The 21,015-nt window shown below is 45.3% G+C and overlaps 3 long non-coding RNA genes across 15 annotated transcripts in view; 2 read left to right on the plus strand and 1 right to left on the minus strand.

Annotated features, from left to right (window-relative positions):
• Positions 1–21,015, minus strand: part of LOC108175821 (uncharacterized) — a 265,995-nt gene that overhangs the window by 222,285 nt on the left and 22,695 nt on the right. Inside the window, exon 1 of one of the 12 annotated variants that reach the window (XR_011383734.1) lies at positions 11,240–12,042. The exons of the other annotated variants lie outside the window; for them this stretch is intronic. This is a non-coding gene — a long non-coding RNA (uncharacterized lncRNA). Of the gene's footprint in view, positions 1–11,239; positions 12,043–21,015 lie in introns of those variants that run through there. 12 annotated transcript variants of the gene reach the window in all.
• LOC138846260 (uncharacterized) lies at positions 1,570–13,011 on the plus strand. Its single transcript, XR_011383738.1, has 5 exons — positions 1,570–1,660; positions 4,301–4,435; positions 10,085–10,155; positions 11,270–12,522; positions 12,988–13,011. It is a non-coding gene; the product is annotated as an uncharacterized lncRNA (long non-coding RNA).
• Positions 13,638–19,497, plus strand: LOC103347374 (uncharacterized). Of its 2 annotated transcripts, XR_007911212.2 has the most exons (5): positions 13,638–13,709; positions 15,703–15,749; positions 16,163–16,239; positions 16,321–16,409; positions 18,679–19,497. It is a non-coding gene; the product is annotated as an uncharacterized lncRNA (long non-coding RNA). The 2 variants fall into 2 exon arrangements; XR_007911209.2 differs by lacking the exon at positions 13,638–13,709 and having other exon boundaries at positions 15,481–15,749.

The following is a 21,015-nucleotide window of genomic DNA, read 5'->3' on the forward strand; positions in this document are numbered from 1 at the left end:
AAATGATACCACAGAAACACAAAGAATTACAAGTGACTCCTGTGAATGACTTTGTGCTATCAACTTAGAAAACCTTGAAGAGATGGATGAATTCCTGGGTGCACGCTATCTGCCAATATTACTTCAAGAAGATATAGAAAACCATAACAATGCGATTGAAGCAGTACCTAAAGTCTCCTGTAAAAGAAAGGTCCAGGACCTGATGTCTTCACAACTGAATTCTACAGAACATTTAGACAGGAACTAACTCCAATACTTTGCAAATTATTCCAAAATGCTGAAAAGGAAAGAATTCTACTGAATTCTTTTTATGAGGCCAGTGTTATTCTGATACCAAAACCAAACAAAGACATAACATAAAAAGTAAACTATAGACCAATATTCCTGATACACACAGATGCAGAAATTCTCAACAAAAGATTAGCAAACTGAATCCAAGACTATATCAAAAAGATCATATACCATGATCAACTAGCATTTACCCCAGAGGTGCAAGTGTGGTTCAACATTCACAAACCCATAAATATAAGTCACAGTAGCAGACTGAAGAACACCATATGATTATCTCGATAGATGCAGAGAAATCATGATTCAGCATCCCATCTCTATAAAAACCCTCGACAAATTAGTTCTACAAGCAGCATATCTCAAAATGATACAGCTACATGTGTGTGCATGTATGTATATGACAAACTGGCAATCAGGATCATCCTGAATTCAGAACACTTGAAAGCAGATCCAGAACAAGACAAGGATGTCCAATTTTTACCACTCATACTTGATAAAGTGTTGAAAGTATGAGCATGGGCAGGGGGGCGCTGTGCTGTGGCGTAGTGAGTAAAGCCACTGCCTGTAGTGCCAGTATCCCTTATGGGTGCCAGTTTCTGTCCTGGATGCTCCTCTTCTGATCCAGCTCTCTGCTATGGCCTGGAAAAGCAGTGCAAGATGGCCCAAGTCCTTGGGCCCCTGTACCCACGTGGGAGACCCAGAAGAAGCGCCTGGCTCCTGGCTTCGATCGGCACAGCTCTGGCAGTTGCACCCATCTGGGGAGTGAACCAGCGGATGGAAGACCTCTCTCTCTCTCTCTCTCTCTCTTTCTGCTTCTGCCTCTGCCTCTCTGTAACTCTGCCTTTCAAATAAATAAATATATCTTAAAAATTAGAAAGTATTAGCATGAGCAATTACAGAATTGAAGAAACAGTGAGCTTCAAATGTCACAGAAGACGAAACCAAATATCCATGTTTGCAGATGACATGATGCTGTACAGTGCTAGGTCATGCCTCTCATTCAAACTGTTACCTCAACTATATTGGAAACAGATCCTCTTAAGTCACTCAACTTACTTCACAAGGAGGGAATGAGAATGTGTGGGTCTTGCAGTCAGTTTTGGAAACAAAACTTGGACTCTAAAATGACCACGCTTGGACACTGAAAAATGTGTGTGTAGACAGCAGTACAGCATCACCTACAGTGCGGCATGGCTCACTTTGAAAATTCCATGGTGTCCTGTCGCCAGGGTAACAAGGTGAGTGACATCATCCTGCCATTCCAACTGTCACTCTCTTGAACTGAAAGGTTCAAACTTGAGTGCAGTGGGAACGTGCGTATCGTCCTATCCAGAGTGGTCCACGATGGGAAATCTCAACTGCTGTCCAGCAGGTAGGCCACACTGACCTCCACAATGCTGCTTCTTCCATTGGCCACTTACCTTCTGCTTAATCACTCTCCTCATGGACTGTTATTTCCCCCATTCCAGGCTGTCTACAGATTTATAAAACATTTGGTCATCGTATTATTCAGTTTCTACTTTTGATGCTTCGGTTAAGTTTGTTGTTTCAAAATATTTCCTAAATTTAGAAACATAATTTCCAATGCCAAGTTTGTTCACACCTTATCCAGAGAATGATGATAGGAAAGAAACTCACACTACTGTCATCAAGCCAGGAAAATTTCAGACCAAACACAACACAGACATCACACAAAAAGGCACTTTCAAGCCAGCCTCTTCTGTCTGTAGAGGTCGCCATCTGAGACCAAGTCTGTAAGAACAGTCTGAACCCAGATATATTTTTGTCACATTGGAAAGAAACTGGGATTTCAGGGTGGGGTGGATAAACACATGAACCCTGCCGTTTGGGGTTACAGGGAAACGGGGAGGAGGGACAGTGCCGTTGGTCAGTGGGGCAGACATCTGAAGACTGAGAGAAGGGGGCCTGCCTGATGGTCCTCAGGCAGCATCATGGATTGGATGGGGCAAGCCTGGCCATGGATGAACCTCACCGATGGGAGAGGGAACTGTGTATGCTGTCCCTGCAGGGTCTAGAGAAAGGTGAAGAGTTCCTAGGGACTGGGTTTTGGTGAGAAAGGTCATGGGCATGAAGATGCACACAGACCTAGTACAGCCAGCCTTTTGTCATACAGGGATTTGAGACTGCTCAGCCACTTTCTCTGAAGGACAGATATTAAGTTTTCTGTGGCATTAAAACATACATCTGAGACAGGGTAAATTATAAAGGAAGAAGACACCCAAGTTCAGGATTCTCAAGTCTAGGAGTCAAAGATCAGGTGCCCATATCAAGGGTCCCATGTTGTGTCCCATCATCGTGGAAAAGTAGAAGAGCAAGCAGAGTGACAGAAGAGAGACAGGGAGAGGGGTTGGGCTTGTGTTCTAATGACTCTCCCCATTATTAACCAATTCAGTACTGAGAGAACCACACGAACTCCCTTCAACAATCTGTTCCCAAATTCCCCATCCCCCAACACCACAACAATGGAATGGCCCCATTTTGGGTGAATTTCTGTTCAGTGTTCATGCAACATTGGCCATGGCCGAGAAGTCGATGTTGGCTCACCCTCACATGGCAGTTGCTGTGGAATGTCCTGAGTTTTGAGCCAGCTTTAAAACCAAACACACCACTGGCCCTGTGGGGTCACCTGGCCATGGGGAAGGCTGAGCCAGTGACAGTGTGAATATCCGGGGCCAGGATGGGTGTAAGTTTGGGTTTCTCCAGACCCTCAGAGAGGGTGTCCTGGAGGAAAGAGTCCTATTTTAAGCCAGGAAAAGAAACCTGGAGGGAGAGATCTGAGTCATGATTTCTCTTGTCTCCAGAACTTTGCCCTGAGCAAGACTGTTCCCGAGGAAATCCTGCCCTGGAAGATGTCAGAAAGCCACTGAGGGTGCTTAGTCCAGGGTTCTAGTAAAGACATTCATGGTCCTCTGTCCCCCAGGGAACCAATGGTGAGACTGTCCCAGATCCATGATTTGTCAGTTATAAGAATGTGGACAACTCACTGAGAGTCTCTAATTTTCAATTTGCTTAATAGTAAATCAACATGGAGCAGACACAGATCTGCCCATAGCTTGGGGCTGTGTGGGGAGCATGGGAATGAGAGATTCTCCATGAGCTGTAAAACTTTCTATGCATGGAAGAAGGGAGAGCAATTTCCATCCTGTCCTCCTCTGTGGTCACGTATCCTCCCTGCATTCAGTCACAACCAGTGATCAGCTTATTCTTCCTGGCATTTGAAGACTGAAGAATTTCAGACAATTATGCAGCACCAGGGCCAGCACCATGGTGCACTAGGTTAATCCTCTGCCTGCAGAGCCAGCATCCCATATGGGCACCAGGTTCTAGTCCCAGCTGCTCCTCTTCCAGTCCAGCTCTCTGCTGTGGCCTGGGAAGGCAGTGGAGGATGGTCCAAGTGCTTGGCCCCTGCACCCCCATGGGAGACCAGGAGGAGGCACCTGGCTCCTGGCTTCAGATCGGTGTAGCTCTGGCCGTTGCGGCCATTTGGGGAGTAAGCCAATGGAAGGAAGACCTCTCTCTCTCTCTCTTTGTCTGTAACTCTACCCATCAAATAAACAATTAAAAAATCTTTTAAAAAATTATGCAGCACCGGACTTGATAAAGATCCACTTCTTTTTAATCTCTTGAGCTCAAACACAACACAGGCCATATCAGTATCTCCACATCTCATAACAGGGAACCAGGACAGGTGATGGGGGTCGGGGGACTCTGTGCAACTTTCCCAGGTACATGCAGCTTCCCTTTAGGGTCTGAACCTTCAAGCACTAGTCCCTGTACTCTCATCTTAAGAAAAGTCTTTGTCTACCCTATCAAACTGTTGGGTAGGAAATGTTCACCACACTGCAAGATCTGCCTAGCATCCAACTCTGATTTAGAGGATGGCTCTGCACTATTGAATGGGAAAACTGGGATGAAAGTGAGGAACTGCACACTTCCCTGTGGTCTTCTGCCGGTGGGATGTCAACAGCTGTCTATTGTCATACTGTTCCAGGATCTTGTCTAAAGAGTTTTAGACAAAAAGGAAGTCGGAGGTCAAGAACATCGACTGTCCATTCTGCACTGAAGGTCAGAAAAATCTTTGTCTTGCCAAAGAACAGGATGCCCCCAACAAAGGAATCAGTTGAAGGTACTGTGCAAATTCATTCATGAAGCTCATTCAACAATCAGGATTCTACTTTATTCAGGGTCTCATAGTTAAGACAAAACTCTTAAAAAGCTATGCTATCTGTGTCTTTCATTCCATGACTGCAAAATTAGAATTGGTCAACTCAATCAGCAGGGTGACCAGTGCAGAGGGAAGACATGCTAACAGCTTAAACTTGGGGTCACTGTTAGTAGTAACATCTCAAGCTACTGTTCAGATGCTTGGCCAATTGTCCAACATGGGCTGAAATGGACATCTTACTGAGAGAGTGCCACCAGATCTCACACCAATATTAACAACTGGAGATAAAATATGAAAACTGAAAAGATAGCTCCTAAGGTTCTCATACTGGACTCCCACTTCCCTTTTTCTGATGACACTTCCATTAGTAGGGTACATTTGTTATGGAGACTGAACCAATAAAGAAATGTTATCATTGACTCAACTCCCAAGTCTGTACTAAGGTTGGTTCTGGTGGAACAGTTCTAGGAGTTATTCATCTTTACCCATGTTTCCAGAACCCTTGAATGACCCCAGAACATGACCCTAGAACTGGTCATTTTAAATACCTGTTTAGTCGGCCGGTGCCACGGCTCACTAGGCTAATCCTCCGCCTAGCGGCGCCGGCACACCGGGTTCTAGTCCCGGTCAGGGCGCCGGATTCTGTCCTGGTTGCCCCTCTTCCAGGCCAGCCCTCTGCTGTGGCCAGGGAGTGCAGTGGAGGATGGCCCAGGTGCTTGGGCCCTGCACCCCATGGGAGACCAGGAAAAGCACCTGGCTCCTGGCTCCTGCCATCGGATCAGCACGGTGCGCCGGCCAGCAGTGGCCATTGGAGGGTGAACCAACGGCAAAGGAAGACCTTTCTCTCTGTCTCTCTCACTGTCCACTCTGCCTGTCAAAAAAAAAAAATATCTGTTTAGTCATTCTTTTTCACAATTTCCTAGAGTTGGAATTAGATTTGGTAACATACATAAGAATTCTTCTGCTCCTTTTTGTGGCTTGACTGCTCAATGATTTTCATCACTGAGTTATACCCCCTTGGATAGGTGGGCCAATGTTCTTGGTCCTGGTTTCCAATTTAAGCAATCAGGAAGAAAGCCACCAGAAACAGTCATGTGGCAGGGTGCTGTGGGGACAAAGTTTTTTAAATTAATTGGGTAAACACCTAGGACTATGGCCCCTTGCTTGGATGGGGATGACATTTTTCTTGGTAAAACTGACTGGAGTTCACCAATGAATCCACATGGCCCTGACACCTTCTTTCGCCTTTTGTAGCTGTAAAGTTCTCTTCAAAGGCTCAGGCCCATGGGTTAGTTTGGGTAGTTTCTGACTCTGAAGGAATTTCAGGCTTCGTTGAACCTACTTGTGGGCATACAGTATTTAAAGTACTTTTTTCTTTTCCTTTTCCTGTCCATGCCATCAGTGGTGAGGATTCCCTTCTCATTTGCAGTACCAGACATTGTTTCTTCTCTTTTTGCCTTGTGCTTAGACAGGTGGAGGTTTCACAATCTTATGGATTTTTTCAAAAAACTAATTCATGATTTTTTGTTTTACTCTGTCCATTTCCTATTTCCTGTTAGATCCATTTCTGAGAAAATTGCCATTTTTTCATTTTTTATCTAATTTACATCAGGTTGCTTTTCTACTTACAACCTACTTTTCTAGGTTGTAAGAATCCCTTGATTTTAGATCATCATCATTTTTGAAAGTATTTCACTCAAGGGCTCCATTTTCCTTCTGAGCACTGCTTCATTGCTACCCAAAGTTGGGGTTTTTATTTGCTTTGTTCAAAATAGTTTAAAATGTCTATACAGTCTTCTTTGACCCATTTTTTTTGGACAGTATGTTATTTAGCTTCCATAGTTCTTGCAAAATTTGCCAAGTAATCTTCATTGATTGAACTCTATTGTATTACCATAGTTGCCTAGTGGCACAAGCTGTGTGACATACATTACTTTAAGTGAGTGGTTGTGTGACAGAGCTCATACTTTGATCTGCCTTGGAGACTTCTTCATATGAACCTGAGAAGAATGTGTTTCTCTCATGGCTGAAATGTCTCTACATGCCAATCAAAATAGTTAGTTGAGGGATAATAATTTTCTCGGGCTGCCATAATCAAGTGCCTGGTTGGTGGTCAGTTTGAAGTACATGATATTTTATTTTCCCATAGGTCTGGAGATTGGGTGTCAGAAATCTAGGTTTATGCATAGTCACCCTCCCACAGAAACCCATCAGGACTAATCTTTCCTGTCCCTTCTTAGCTTCTGCTGGTTTCCTGGAAATCCTGGGCCTCCTAGGTGGCTACCAAAGCACCTGAATCTGCTCCCATCATTTCATGGCATCCTTCCATCTTGGACCTGTTTCCTCATCTTGTAAAAATGCCAGTCTTATGGGAACAAGTCCTTGCTACTCTAATATGAATTCATATTAACTGGTTAATCCTCCAATGACTCTATGCCCAAATAAGGTCACTAATCAAATCTCAAAATGTCAATTTCACTCATATTCATTACTTTTTTGTACTCTGTATGTTACCACAAATTTGGGGAAACATGATATTTGTCTTTTGGGGCCTGGTTTATTTCACTAAGCATGATGGTCTGCAGTTACATCTACATTTTTGTGAAAGACAGGACTGCATTCTTTTTATGGCTGAGTACCATTCCATCATGTATATATACACCATAATTTCTTCATCCAATCATCAGTTGATGGACATCTGGGTTGACTCCACTGTGAGCTGAGTGCTATCGACAGAGGGATACACACAACTCTTTCATATAGTGATTTCAATTCCTTTGGGTAAATTTCCAGGAGTAGAATGGCTGGGACCTGTGGTAGATCCATTTTCAGATCTCTGAGAAATTGCCATACTGTCTTCCACAATGCTTGTACTAGTTTACCTTCCCACCGAGTATTAGGCTACTATTTTCCCCATGTCCTTGACAGCATTTTTTATTTTTTGATTTTTGGATGAGAACCATTCTAACAGGGGGGAGGTAAAATCTCACTGTGATTTTTATTTGAATTTACTGACAGCTAGCAATGCTGAGCATCTTTTCATGTGTCTTTGGACCATCTGTAATTCATCTTTTGAAAAATGCTTGGTCGTATCCTTTCTCATTTCTTAACTGGGTTGCTTGTTTTGTTGCTGTTGAGCTTCTTGAGCTCTTTATATATCGTAAATAGTAATTCTTTATCAGAAGTATCATTTGCAAACATTTTCGCCCATGGTGTCAGTTTGTTGAATGTTTCTTTACTCTGCAGAAGCTTCCTAGCTTGATGTAATCTCATATGTCTATTTTTGCCTTTATTGCCTGTGCTTCCCGGGTCTTAATATGAAGTCTTTGCCTATGCCAATGTGATATCAATACATTTAGATTTATATCTACATGAAATTAATCTTTTATTCTTTTCCTTTGCTAAAACATACCTTTCATTAACTCCCTTTCCAGGTTTTATTTTTGTTTTAAAGATGCACACAGAGACAGAAAGAGAGATATAAAGGGAGTCTCCCATTCACTGCATCACTCCTAAAATGCCCCTCAACTAGGCTGGGCCTGGCTGAAACTGGGAGTTGGAAACTCAGTGCAGGCCTCCTACAGGGTTAGTAGGAATCCAACCACAAGAGCCATCACATCCTGCCTTGCAGAGTGCACACTAGCAAGCACCTGGGATCAGTAGCATTATTCCAGTGTGTAACAGGAGCATTTAAGGGTGTCTAAAGCATTATGAGAAATGGCCACCACTTTGTGGGAGACTTTGTGTCATTATGGATGAGAGATGAGCTTTGTGTGAATATTTCTGTAATTATAGCAGTCTGAGGCTTCTGTGCCTCCATTCCCACTGTTCTGTTACTTTTCCAATGGCCTCTATATTTGCCTTCATACTCCTAATTATACCTGTCTCACTGCTGTCTCCATTTTAATTCACTATTATTTCATGGAGGCCCTGTTGAACTGGTGGTGAGGAGTAGGGGAAGGAAAGTTTTGTATCAACCCTTGTTTCAACTCCTTTTTAAGCCAACCCGAGTCCCTGACTTTTCCTCTTTCACCTTTCCCTAGCCTCCTATTCTCCCTATTTATTTTACTAAAACTAGTGGGGACTAGAGTTGTCTGGATGCCCCCTATCCAGTCATATAAGGTTCTGGTGGTGTCCTTGGAGGATGTGACTTTGCTATGAAGAACACCTGGGAATACTTCACAGTGCTCACTTTCCCCTGAGTATTTCCAAATGGGTATTTCCCCCTCTCCTGGGCCCACAGGGGTTCTCCTCTGACCTTCACCATGAGAATCTGGTGGACCTGTGGAGCACAAACATACAGAAGTGGGGTGACCTGGAGACTGGACCCCACTGGGTTTGTTCTCCAGCAGGTGCACACTCAGCCTCTGAGCCCATCCACACTCCCATGCATGTGCGCTGTGAGCCACAGGCTCCAGGACCCCTGCTTCAGCTACGCTGACTGCAGCTGTGCTCTCTGCACCTGTCAGCTGCAGGCAGGAATTCCAGGGTGGCAGCTTGCACACTTGCTTCACTTTTTTGATAGATCTAAGTTGGCCTTTTTTTTTTGTAAAGATTTTATTTTACTTTTTTTGAGAGAGTTACAGAGAGTGAGAGGGAGAGACAGAGAGAAAGGTCTTCCTTCTGTTGGTTCACACCCCCATTTGGCTGCAATGGCCAGAGCTGTGCCAATCAACAAACGGATGAGTAATGACAATGTGGTATATGAACACAATGGAAGAGTTTTAATATATAAAAATGAAGTAAAGTTTTATACCACACCATGGAAGGACATGGTAAAACAACACACTGCAATAAAGTAGACACAGAAAGACAAACACTGTATGTTTCTAATACAATGGCATGTCTACAATAGGCAAATTCAAAGGGACTGGAAGTACAGATTAGTTGGGGATGGAAGGAGGAGAAGGTAAAGTTCTTCCTTTATAGATGCAGAGTTTAGACTGGGTATGATGACAACTGTTGGGGCACACAGGGGTGGTGCTTACACAGCACTGCCAAGTAATTCATGCCACTGAAATTTTCACTTACAAGTGATTCAGATAATAAATGTCTACTTGCCCAGAGCAATTTAAAAATACCTGAAAGGAAAGATGGCAAATGTAATAGCTGCTTATGTAGATTCATGGAGGTAAATGATCTTGGGACACACAAGAAAAAAGCAGGGATTTCTACGGTCTACATTTGGGCATTTCTATGCCCATTTTGGGCAGGAGCAATGATGAGGCATCATCAAGGAATCAGTGCACTATGGCATTCGCCTATTTCTAAATTGACTATTTCATAATGATTTGGTTGCTGGTAGTAAGAAAGCCAAACTCCCTTCTCATTTCTTTCCTGCTCCTCTTGGGATTTTTCATCTACCAGGGAGGATGATCCAGCAGTGGCACGTGTGCAGTTCCAAACCCACATCACGTGGCCTTCCTGCTACTTGTGGGTGCAGGGCTGGCTTGTCTTTTTCTTGCTCTGTTACTGAGTGCAGCACAGAACTTTTGACGTAGTTCACTGCTCACAACTATCCCCACCTAGCCTAGGCCCATGTCCACAGCAAGCAAGTCTCCCTGCCGAACTCATCCACAACACCTGACAGTTACCCCATGGTTCTCCTAGCTGCTCCTGAGGACCTGGTGGAAGCGATTCCGAGAGACAGAGCAGAGGAGGAAGTCACATCTCTTGGCAAGGTATGACTGGGGTTTTTGGTCACAGAAACAAATGTTCCTCGTATACAATCACTAGTCTTATTTATTTATTTATTTGAAAGGCAGAGTTGCACAGAGACAGGGGAAGAGAACAAAAGATCTTCCATCTAGTAGTTTACTCCCCAGATGCCTTCAAAGGCCAGAGTTGGTCCAGGCCAAAGCCAGGAGTCCAGTGCACTATCCAGATCTCCCACATGAGTGACATGGGACATTCTCCATGCCTCCCCAGGCACAACAGCATGGCATTGTATTGGAAGCTGAGCAACCAGGATGCAAACTGGCACTGCAGGATGGACTGCTGGCACTGCAGGCAGCAGTTCCGTTCACTGTGTCACAACATCAGGCCCAGGCAACGTTTTTCTCAGATATGAAAATCTGAACGCCTATACTGTAGATGACTACCACAATTTATTTGTGGGGGAAGCCCAGGGCATGTCTGTTATAAAGTGAGACATGACTCAAGAGGGTCTCATAAAATGACAGAATCAATTACAAGTGATGTGGTGCTGGGCATTGTCCACAGGAGCAGTTCTGCATAGTTTAAATATTTTACTGATTTAAAAGATTTATTCTTTATTTGAAAGGCAGAATAACAGAAAGACAGACAGAGATCTTAAATCCTCTGGTTACCTTCCCAACTGGCTATAATGGCTGGGGCTGGGCCATGTGGAAGCCAGGAGCCAGAAACTCCATCTAGGGGTCTCCCACTGGTTGGAAGGGACTCAAATACTTGGGACATCCTCCACTGCCTTCCCAGGTACATGAGCAGGGAAAGGCAGCAGCAGGGCAGCCTGGACTTGATTTGGTGCTCTGATATGGGATGCTTGCCTCACAGGGGGCAGCCTAACCCAGTGTGCCACAAGGCCAACCCCCAGGTTTTCATTTTCACAAATGAATGTTGCATTTGCCCACCAAAATGAACACGTAAAATGGGCTGCGAAAAGCTCACATATTTCACACAAGTATCCTCTGTGCTTTATTTGGGGCATTTGCCTCATGCACTGTATCCCATCAAGTTTCCCAAGGTCAGCACCAGGAGAAGAGACCTGTGCAAACAGTATCTGACCTCACAGTGACTTCCTTTCTCTGACTGCAGGTGGACTCAGGATCCAGTGGACACTGTACGTATTCTAGAATGCCTCAGGTGCTGAGGAACAACTGAAGGGATGAGACACTGGGACCTTCCTGAGGGTTCTCTTCTGGAGAGCCAACCTGATTCCAGCTTCCTGGTGGATTAAAAAGATTGAGGGTGTGGTAAAACAAAAACCAGAAAGACTAGCACATAGCTACAGGCATCTAAGGCAGGCTCTGGAAATAGCTATGTCATTTAGATGGTGGGGGTTTCTGTGCCCCAGTATGGTGAGTTTTTATGAGTGAGCGTGTATGTCTTTGAAAGTGCTTGGATGTGTATATGTGTACATATTTCCCACAGAAAATGTGTTCCCAAATGCACAGCTCAAGGTTCAATTCTCAAAAAACAAAAACAAAAAAGAACCTGATCACCTTCTGCACTTTATGTAAGTGAGCTCATTCAACCCTCACCCCACATGTGTCTGATGGTTAGGTCACAATTCCATGGCTTAGCTGGATATGAAACATACTCCCAACATATGTGAAAAGTATTTAATACAAATGAAAACAGTTTAAAATATATTTAGGGAGCTGGAAAGGTCAACATGATTTGATCATCACACACTGTCTGCATACAATGAATTCTTATGCTATAATCCATAAAGATACCATTTATAATGGTAATAAAAACAATAAGATCAGGAGAAAAGTTTTACCATAATGCCTGGTGCTCATTTTTAAATGGTGGAATTTCACCATTTTTACATCTTCTTCATTTACTTGTGTGGTACCTAGGGATTGGCAATAAATGAACATGCTTTGCCTACAACTGAGTCCTTCTCCCACTAACGGTTGCTTTTAATTAAGTTCAGAAGCTCATAGGAGAGATGACATATTCAAATACAATAAACAGATATTGATCCCTGAGTAGTAGTGACCTTGGGAAACATCAAGACGACAGTAGCAGTTTATTTGGCTTCTAAACATGCAGGAGTCGTCCCAGGACTCTTACAGAAATACAGCAACTGTGGTGGTATTGACCCCAAATAGTTCCCATGAATGAAGCTGCCTTGAGCTAGAAAGCTTAAGGCTCTGCTTCTCAGGTCTTTCACGTTCTTCTCCTTGGCCTTAACCCTCGTTCCATGCCCATGTCCACCAATGCTCCCTGATGCACCAGTGTACTGACAGTCACCATATGTCCATCTAGTGCCCCTGGAGGATGCATGGGAGGAGCTTCCTGGTGACACGGAGGATAAAGAAACTCCAGAGTACACTGAGGTAAGGGCCCCTGCCTTCCTCTAAAACAGAAATGTTCCTTCCTTGGCTTCTTCCTTTTGCAACCATATGAAGAGAAGAAAAATCTGACCATGGATAGGGTCCATGATACACCCTGTGCACGGTGAGGGCCACTGAGAGGGAGAGTTTACACCAACAGAGAGCTGACGCGGGACACAGGGACAAAATGACTGTCAGGACTGGACCACAGCAAGCTTTTCTCTGCAGCACTTCTCCTCTTTTGAAAGGAATTTTGTGACTTCCAACCACAGTGGACTGGAGAGACACGTCCCCCATGAAGAGCTCATGTCTCCTGGCCTGAGTGTGATCACTCTGCTCACGTCTTTGGGTTCCCTCCATAGGACCACTCTTTCACACGGGGTTTCCCAGTGTCACCAAGGGCATTAAAGACAGGTGCAAAGGGACACAGAGTGTTCAGACCCTCATGGTGCCATTTTCTAATTACAGGTGATCTCAATACGAACAGCAAGCAGTATGTATTCGTGAATCACTTACTCCCTGTAGTATGAATAGTCCAGATGACAGCACAGATGGGACTATCTTGGGGGCTTTAGTGTGGAAGGCCACCTGATGCCCAATTCCTGCTATGACAGAGGACTAGGAGTGCGCTGGTGGGAAATTAACTTCCTCATAAAGGGTAATGATCATTTTCTGGGGTCCCTGGAAGATACTGGCTTGTGCATGGGGGTGGGCTTTATCTATGTGGGTTCCCATGTGTTACAGTTCTGAGTGTACAAGTTTGGCAGTTTGTGTGTATTACCCTAGTTATGTTCCTCTGAAGCCACTATCAGTTCTCTATAAAAAAAACAATCACAGAGGTATTGCTGCATGATTACAGGAATATGTATATAAAAAAGTGGGGGGTTTCAGATGCAGGCTGGAGGCACCGTATTTCAGTGCACTAGGGAAAGTGAGACGTTGAGAGGTGGTGCCGTCAGCTCCTCTCCCTCCCTGGAAGGCTTGAAGCTGTGGTCAATGTCTGCCTGAAGGTCAGGTCCACAGAGCCCAGGAAGGGGCTGAGAGCACAGAGAAGGGGCAGGGTCATGCTGAGCAATCCAGGGGAGGAACGGGCAAGACTCTCTGTGAACACTTACTGTCTTTGTTTGTGTCTCAAGATTGGGTCTTACAGAGTGTTTCGGACTGTAACAGTGAGGATGAAGCCTCTTCAGGTAGGAGCAACACCCACAAAGACCAGAGGGTCAAATTAGGGCAATGCTTGGGTTATCTGCTGCTTTGGACCCCTGAGAGGACACAGGAACTCAGGAGGAAAAAAGACATTGTATGTAGATATCTGATTTGTTCTTTTTTATATTAATTATAGAGTAGGAAGAGGTTTTATGCCCATGGGATTGGAGCAATAGAAATTTTTAACTATCATTTCTTGCTTTACTATTTAAAGTTTTACATATTCTTTAATACTGACCACCCCCAGCTTTGCCATTGCAAAGATCAAATCCACTGCATTGTGACAGGACAGCACTACCTTCGAATTGAACACAAGAGATGTCTGGGTTTTGCACTGACCATTGTCTTCGTCCATTTCTGGCCACAACGTAATACCTGAGACTCTGTAACTAATCAGGAACAGAAATTTCTTTCTTACACGGTTGAAGGTCAAAGAGCAAGGTGCTGCCATTGTGTCTCAGTAAGGGCTCCTTGCTTCATCCTCATCTCAGGGCAGAAGGAAGAAGAGCATCCCCCCACACACACACCCAGGGTCAGTTGAGTTGAAGAATACTTGCTCTGGGCTGACTGGGGAGGCCCCAGCATCTTAGAGTTGTGAGGGCCAAGCATTACTCTGGGTTCATCTTGGCTTCCACATCTCATCCAAGTCTAGTGTTTGGAGTAGACTGTGTGACAGGTCATTATCCAGATGCTACTGGAGACACTGCATAGCTGTACAGGCTGCCCAGAGGATGTGTGTTAAGGAATCCTGGACTGGACACACACGTGGTGCTGCTGACCTCATCTGCTGGAATGCACTGGGCTCAGTGGAGGGCCTCTGGGCAGCAGGACTGGGCATCACTGTTCCCCTCAGATGCACTGCTTCAAACACAGCCTGTTCCCCATCCAGTCATGCCTAGCACATTCCCTGTCCTCAGGCCTGCCAATGTCCTACTTCCCAGTCCTCCCACTGCTCAGTGAAACCCTAGAAAGTCCCATTTATTGATATGGCTGTGGACCCCCTGTTGCCTCCTTGGCTGACTACCAGAATTTGAACAAATTAAATTTCCTCTCCTCTTTGGGTCATCTTTTCAACTGGATCAGGAAACATGGGATTCTTGTGATGATTCAATATTTCCAAACTCCATGAGGTTACCCCAGACATGTGGGGTTGGTCCTCATTACCTTTCCAAGGCACAACAAGCATCCATGACACTTGTTCCCCATGTAAGTGATCTATAGATGTATTGCTGTGCGTGGCAATATGTTTTTTAAAGATTTATTTACTTACTTGAAAGGCAGAATTATAGACAGAGAGGGAAAAACAGAGTGAAATCTTCCATCCACTGGCTCAGTCCCCATAGAACCTCAATGAGCAGGTTGGGCCAGGCCGAATCAGGAGTCCAAAACTCCATCAGAGTCTCCCAAACAGTTGGCAGGGCCCAAGCACGAGCCGTCTTACACTGCTTTCTGAGGCACTTTAGCAGGGAGCTGGATCAGAAGTGGAGGAGCAGGGACACCAACCAGGGATCCCATGGAGGGGTCCCCACAGGTGGCGCTTGAACCTGCTGCACCACAATGCCAGCCCCAGGTGGCAGTATGTCTTTATCTTGGCCTCCAGAGCTCCCATATCAGACAATAATGTGATTGGTAGATGACAAGGACAAAGGAAATGGACAAGAGTTATGAGACAAAATAGAGGAAGGGAAACATGAGGGATGGAAAACAATGAGTTGCACACATCAAACCAGTGGCTACCTATGGAGGAACAAGGTGACATTTATTAGGCACAGTGATGGGAATCTGAGGGCTGGAAGAAGAAGTCAGAGTTCAGATCCTCTCACTCATTACAGAGGTGAAGCCATCTAAGCCTGGGATAGGGATACAGACATGGGGTCCAAGGTTGGCCTACATCATCCAACCAGCAGCAGGGATCCGAGTCCTCACCTCAAGTCTAACTCTCCCCTTTCCTTCTCTCTGCTCTGGTGCACACGGAAGGCAACCTGGCAGAATCTGAAAGTTATCTTGGCAGCGGCGATCTAGGGGTAAGTGATTCCTCTTTTATTTTTTTCTGATTCTCTTGATTTCTTGCTCACAAGCACCTGGTCCTGCTTCTCCCATGTTCCGTCCTCACCACAGTGGATGATTAGAATCCTGAAGGACCTGGTGGCATCCAGGCAGTGGATGTCCTTGCACTGTGGATGCTGATCCAGTCTCTCTGCAGCCCTCCCCTCTCCCTTTATCAGCCTTGCCCTCACTCCTCACCCCCACACTGCACTATGAAACGGTGCTGAGCAACCTGACTGCCCACATAGGGAACTCGGCCGGGGACAGGCAGGCAGGGTCCCAGTGTCTAAGGAGGGAGGACTCCAGGGAAGTCTGACTCTGGCCTCCATGTCCCCCAGGACAGGGCTTTTCCTTAACGCCTGTTTCAGGAAACATACTTGTCTCCTTCCAGCTGTCCACATGTTCCCTTGACGTTAACTACCCTGAAAGTCTACAGGACATGGAGGACCTTGATCAAGATCAGGAAATGTGAGTTTGGAGCAGGTAGACGGGGGTCAGGGAAGTAAGGGCACATGGACTCCATTGCTTCACATTCTTTTGACACCTCAGGGAAGCCAACAAACTGGAGCCCAGAGGTGGAGAGGCTGCCGTCGAGCCTGACCTGGAAAGTGATGAATGGATGTTCAGGATCCACGCAGGTGAGTGAAAGATGCACCCAGAGGTGGTTCCAGGGACACATCCCCATTCCATGGCAGCCCTTAGGGCTCCCAGGCTGAGCCCCCAGGAGCTGCTTTCATCTGAAGGAAAGGCTGGAGTTGCTAGCAGGATTGGCATGCAAATGACTTCGGAGGGGGATGTTAGTTGTGTTGTTTCTGGGGAGAGCCCCCAGAGCTGTTGAACATCTCCCACTACAGGGTGCATCCCCACCTGCCCAACCCAAAGTCAACAGGCAGTTTCACAGGTGTGGGGAGACACTGTGGGTCGTCCCTGACCTCTTCAAACTCAGGACGATTAGGAAGAGGGTGAGACAGAGAGAGGTGCCTTTGGGTGTCTTTTCACACCAGGAAGAGAGCCCACTGCACCCACTTTTGTATCCTTGTGGGTACCCAGCCCATCCTGACACCAAATAGGAGCCAGCACAAAACACAAGAGCTCCAGGCCTTTTGGGGACCTCAGCCTCCTTTCTTAGAGCCTTTTTTATATGTTGATTTGTCGCTCCCCCTCTTCGTGGAGGAACGACACTAAGCCCTGCCTAGGCTTCATATCCGAGTCACGGCACCATTATGTCACTCCCCGTCTTCGTGGAGGAACGACACAGGACCCTGCGCTGTTCTTTCGTCTGCTCGGCCCTTCCCGGGTTTGCTGCTGGTTCTTCCCGGGTTGGCTACTATCCCTTCCACCTCCGTGGAAGGGCAGTTCCCCCTGGCCACATTCCCCACTTCCGCAGGGGAGCGGCACACCGCCGGCCGGCTCTCTTCGGGGGCTGCACAGGTGTTCCTTCAGCTAGATGTTCCCCATAGATGTTCCTGGTGCATGCCGTCTCTCTCCTCCTTTATAGTCCTTCTCCGCCAATCCCAACTCGGCTGCCCACACGCCGAGTACGCTGCTCTCCTCCAATCAGGAGCAAGTCCTACAGTTTATTAGTTGAACTGGAGGCAGCTGGGTAGAAGCTGTTTTCTCCTCTCCCAGCGCCATATTGTAGGAGAGCAGATGCATAGAATAAGTCTTAATTCCAGTAACAGTCTAGTCCGAGCTGCTCCCCACAGAGGAGAGCAGATGCATAGAATAAGTCTTAATTCCAGTAACTTAGTCTAGTCCGAGCTGCTCCCCACATTGATTGCTTTATTTTTCTGGGTGTAAAATATCCTATGTACCTGTCAAATTCAAACATTTGGGCCAGTGCCATGGCTCAATATGCTAATCCTCCGCCTGCAGTGCCGGCACACCCGGTTCTAGTCCCAGTCGGAGCGCCTGATTCTGTCCCGGTTGCTCCTCTTCCAGTCTAGCTCTCTGCTGTGGCCCAGGAGTGCAGTGGAGGATGGCCCAGGTCCTTGGGCCCTGCACCCGCATGGGGGAGACCAGGAGGAAGAACCTGGCTCCTGGCTTCAGATCAGTGCTGTGCGCCAGCCGTAGCACACCAGCCACAGCGGCCATTGAGGGGTGAACCAACGGAAAAGGAAGACCTTTCTCTCTGCCCCTTTCTCTCTGCCTGTCAAAAAAAAAAAAAAAAACTAAAAAAAAAATTCAAACACTTCCCAGCAATTCAAGGCAAAGCTCACTTTGAAGAGTAGCCCCTCTGTTCTTCTCATTTGTGCTCTAATTTATACTTCAATTACAAATACGCATTGGCTGTATGTCTTCAAAAGAAAGTCTTCCATCACATGTTCCATGCCAAAATATACTAAAGCAATAATGGTGGGGTTTTAATGCCACAGAATAATTCTTTGCCAATAAAATCTCTGAGATGACTTTTACAGGGAGGATAGAAAGAACTTCTACAAGATTAGGGAAGGAAACCAAAGGGCTCTGTGCAGTTGTCCATAATTAACATGCAGCTCACAGGCCCCAGACCTGTGGGGTAAGGACTGAGTGGGCAAGGTCAGGACTCCCATTCTGTGTCATCAGACCTCCTGCTCCTCACAAGACCCAGGGGAGTGGGCCTTGGATTTGTAATCCCAGGGGCCAAGAGACCTCCCCCTTCCTGTGCATCAGGTTCACTGCCAAAGCGGCCAGTCCCATGAAGGCTGTCCAGGTGAGTGCCTAGGGGAATTCACAATTGTAGGACATCCACACCCCATCCAGATGGGCCTCAGTGCCCCATGGCCCTGACTGCTGTGGAGTTCAGGACCTACGGTTACCTCCCAGGGCACAGGAGCCTTCTGAGAGCTGCACACCCACCCCACTGTCCCCACCCCAGCCTCATCCCTGTCCTCCCCACTGACCCCTGCTCCTGTGTCTTTCTTGCAGACATCTTTAGCTGCTCAGAAGTCTGCAGTGTGGAGTCCTGGCAATCAGAGGAGCTGGAGTTTCCCACACCATCGGAAACTTGAACTACACAGGAGACACAACATCAGCCACATCCCTCCTCACCAGTCCTCTGCGAGCTTTATATTAAATTCTTTCACCTAGTACTAGTTGATCTTCACATGCTTTTCTGTAAAATAAATACATCATAAGAAAACACCTTTAGCAAAGGCAGAACTTAAAATGATCAGAGAGCAGTCACCCTAGGGAGTACCACCATCATCACTCCCTCGAGAGGAATCTCATTTGGTCTTCACTGAACAAAGTCACTGCCAGGTTGGCTGTTAAAATCTGTCCTTACAGTAATGACTTTCTAGGGTTTTTGTCTCACGTCTGTTCCTTCCTCTGGAAGGGATCATGGGGTCCATCTCACCCAAGATCTCTCACAAAGACTTGGATGCCAATGTTATTTTTCACCTAATGGCAGCTTGGATGGCACAAAGTGCTTGGCTCTTCTTGAGCATCTTAAATATTGTCTTCTTTTTCCTCCCAACCCAGACCAGCTGGATCATTTTCATTCCCTTCTATGTTACTCATCCCTGTATTCTAGATCTCTGAATATTTTTCATATAATTCCCAGATTTTACTAGGCTATAAATGGCTTCACTCACTCAAAGTATGACCCAGTTTTCTGTGAAGGAGGAGTTTGAGAGCATATTGTCATTTCCGGAAACAGTCTGAATTATAATTATTAGCTTTAGATCCTTGCATTGGTTTTTCCTCTTCCAGCAATCTCATTCATACACATGCAGGTATTCAACTTCTGGTATTCCTCTCTTATCTTCTGAAATCTTTGGTCAAGCTCCTATTCTGTATATTTCCTCTCTCACCTTCTGTTTCCTGAAAGGCACAGATCTGTTTGTGTTTCTTCTGGTTTGCATTTCATGGGTGATGTTAGTTTTTCCTGTTTTCCTCCTTCTTTCCTGAGTCTGCCCATTCATTTCTGAGCTTCCCTGATTCTTAGTATCCTGTCCTTCCATGCTTGGTATCATTGTCTCAACCATGTCTCCCTCATCCTGAAAACTACCCCACTGAGAACACAAATTACACAAAGATGGAAGTGTTTTCATGTATCAGAGAGTACTTTCTCTCTCTTTATTACTGATTCCTCCCTCTAGTACTTTTATATGGGGATGGGCATATTGCCACCAAGATTCTGGTTTTGTTCCTTTTAATAGAAAATTTGGTTTTGGGAATTCTGCATGAGCAATAGGATTTAGAAAGACTTGTCTTCACATAGCTTCTCTCAGTTGCTTTTGTGCAATGCTGGAAAACATGACACCTGATTTCTTGGCTCTGCAATTTACCATTATTCCATATGAGATTCCCCTCTGAAAACCCCTCTTTCAACTTAACCGGATTATTGCTACTCCATAGGAAGGCCTGTTATATAAGGAAACAATGGCCCCCAACTTTGCAAATCTAGATTTATAAAATCCCTTTCTATGAAGAGTCAGTATCAGAATCTCTGAGATTATGCAGTTACTTTCTATGATGTCTACAAAATTATTTTCTCTGAGTGACTGGTTAGCCTGTCTTTATCGGTCACCATTTCATTCATAGGATCATTAAGTTTTAGTTTCTTTTGGTTTCTTTGAATCACAAAATTCAGGAGTTTTGGTTTTTTATTTATATTTGTGGCATTTGAGTTTAGAATTAGTAATTTTCACTTTACTTTTACATCAGTCTTATTTCAGAAAAATTTGGTTTCAGTTACCAAAATGTTTTTTAGTTAGTTAGTTTTAGTGAGTGCTATGCATTTTGAATCCCTTAGACTATCAAACAGGTACATGCAAGATCAGGTTCACCTAGGTCCACAACTCCAGCAGAAATGAGTTTTGCCAAGTTCAAGCATAAACAGCTGGCTTACCACAATCCCTTGTGTTTGACACAGAATGGCCAAGGATCATCTTACTGATTTGCCCTTGTCCTTAAATGCACTACCTTGGAAATAAACTCTCTAAGCAAAAGTACTCTTTGAATTTTCTTTGCTTATATATAAAAATTAATGTACAGGAAAAAAACTGTTATCCATATAATGTCATGAATCCAATTCCTGAGCAATTAAAGATTTACACACACACATACACACACACTACAGGATGGGAGGCTTGGAAAACAAAATGATAATCTTATACTCACAAACCAGGAGTTCATGAATGAACTCTGGCTCCCTGGAGCCTGGGGATGTTCTACTGCTCACTGTCCAGGGACACCCATTGGTGGAATGGCTGAGCCAGGTACACAGCTGCATCTTTCTTTTTCAAGATTTATTTATTT

This window comes from Oryctolagus cuniculus, chromosome 17 (assembly GCF_964237555.1).
Source record: "Oryctolagus cuniculus chromosome 17, mOryCun1.1, whole genome shotgun sequence".
In the NCBI taxonomy this organism is placed as follows: Eukaryota; Metazoa; Chordata; class Mammalia; order Lagomorpha; family Leporidae; genus Oryctolagus; species Oryctolagus cuniculus.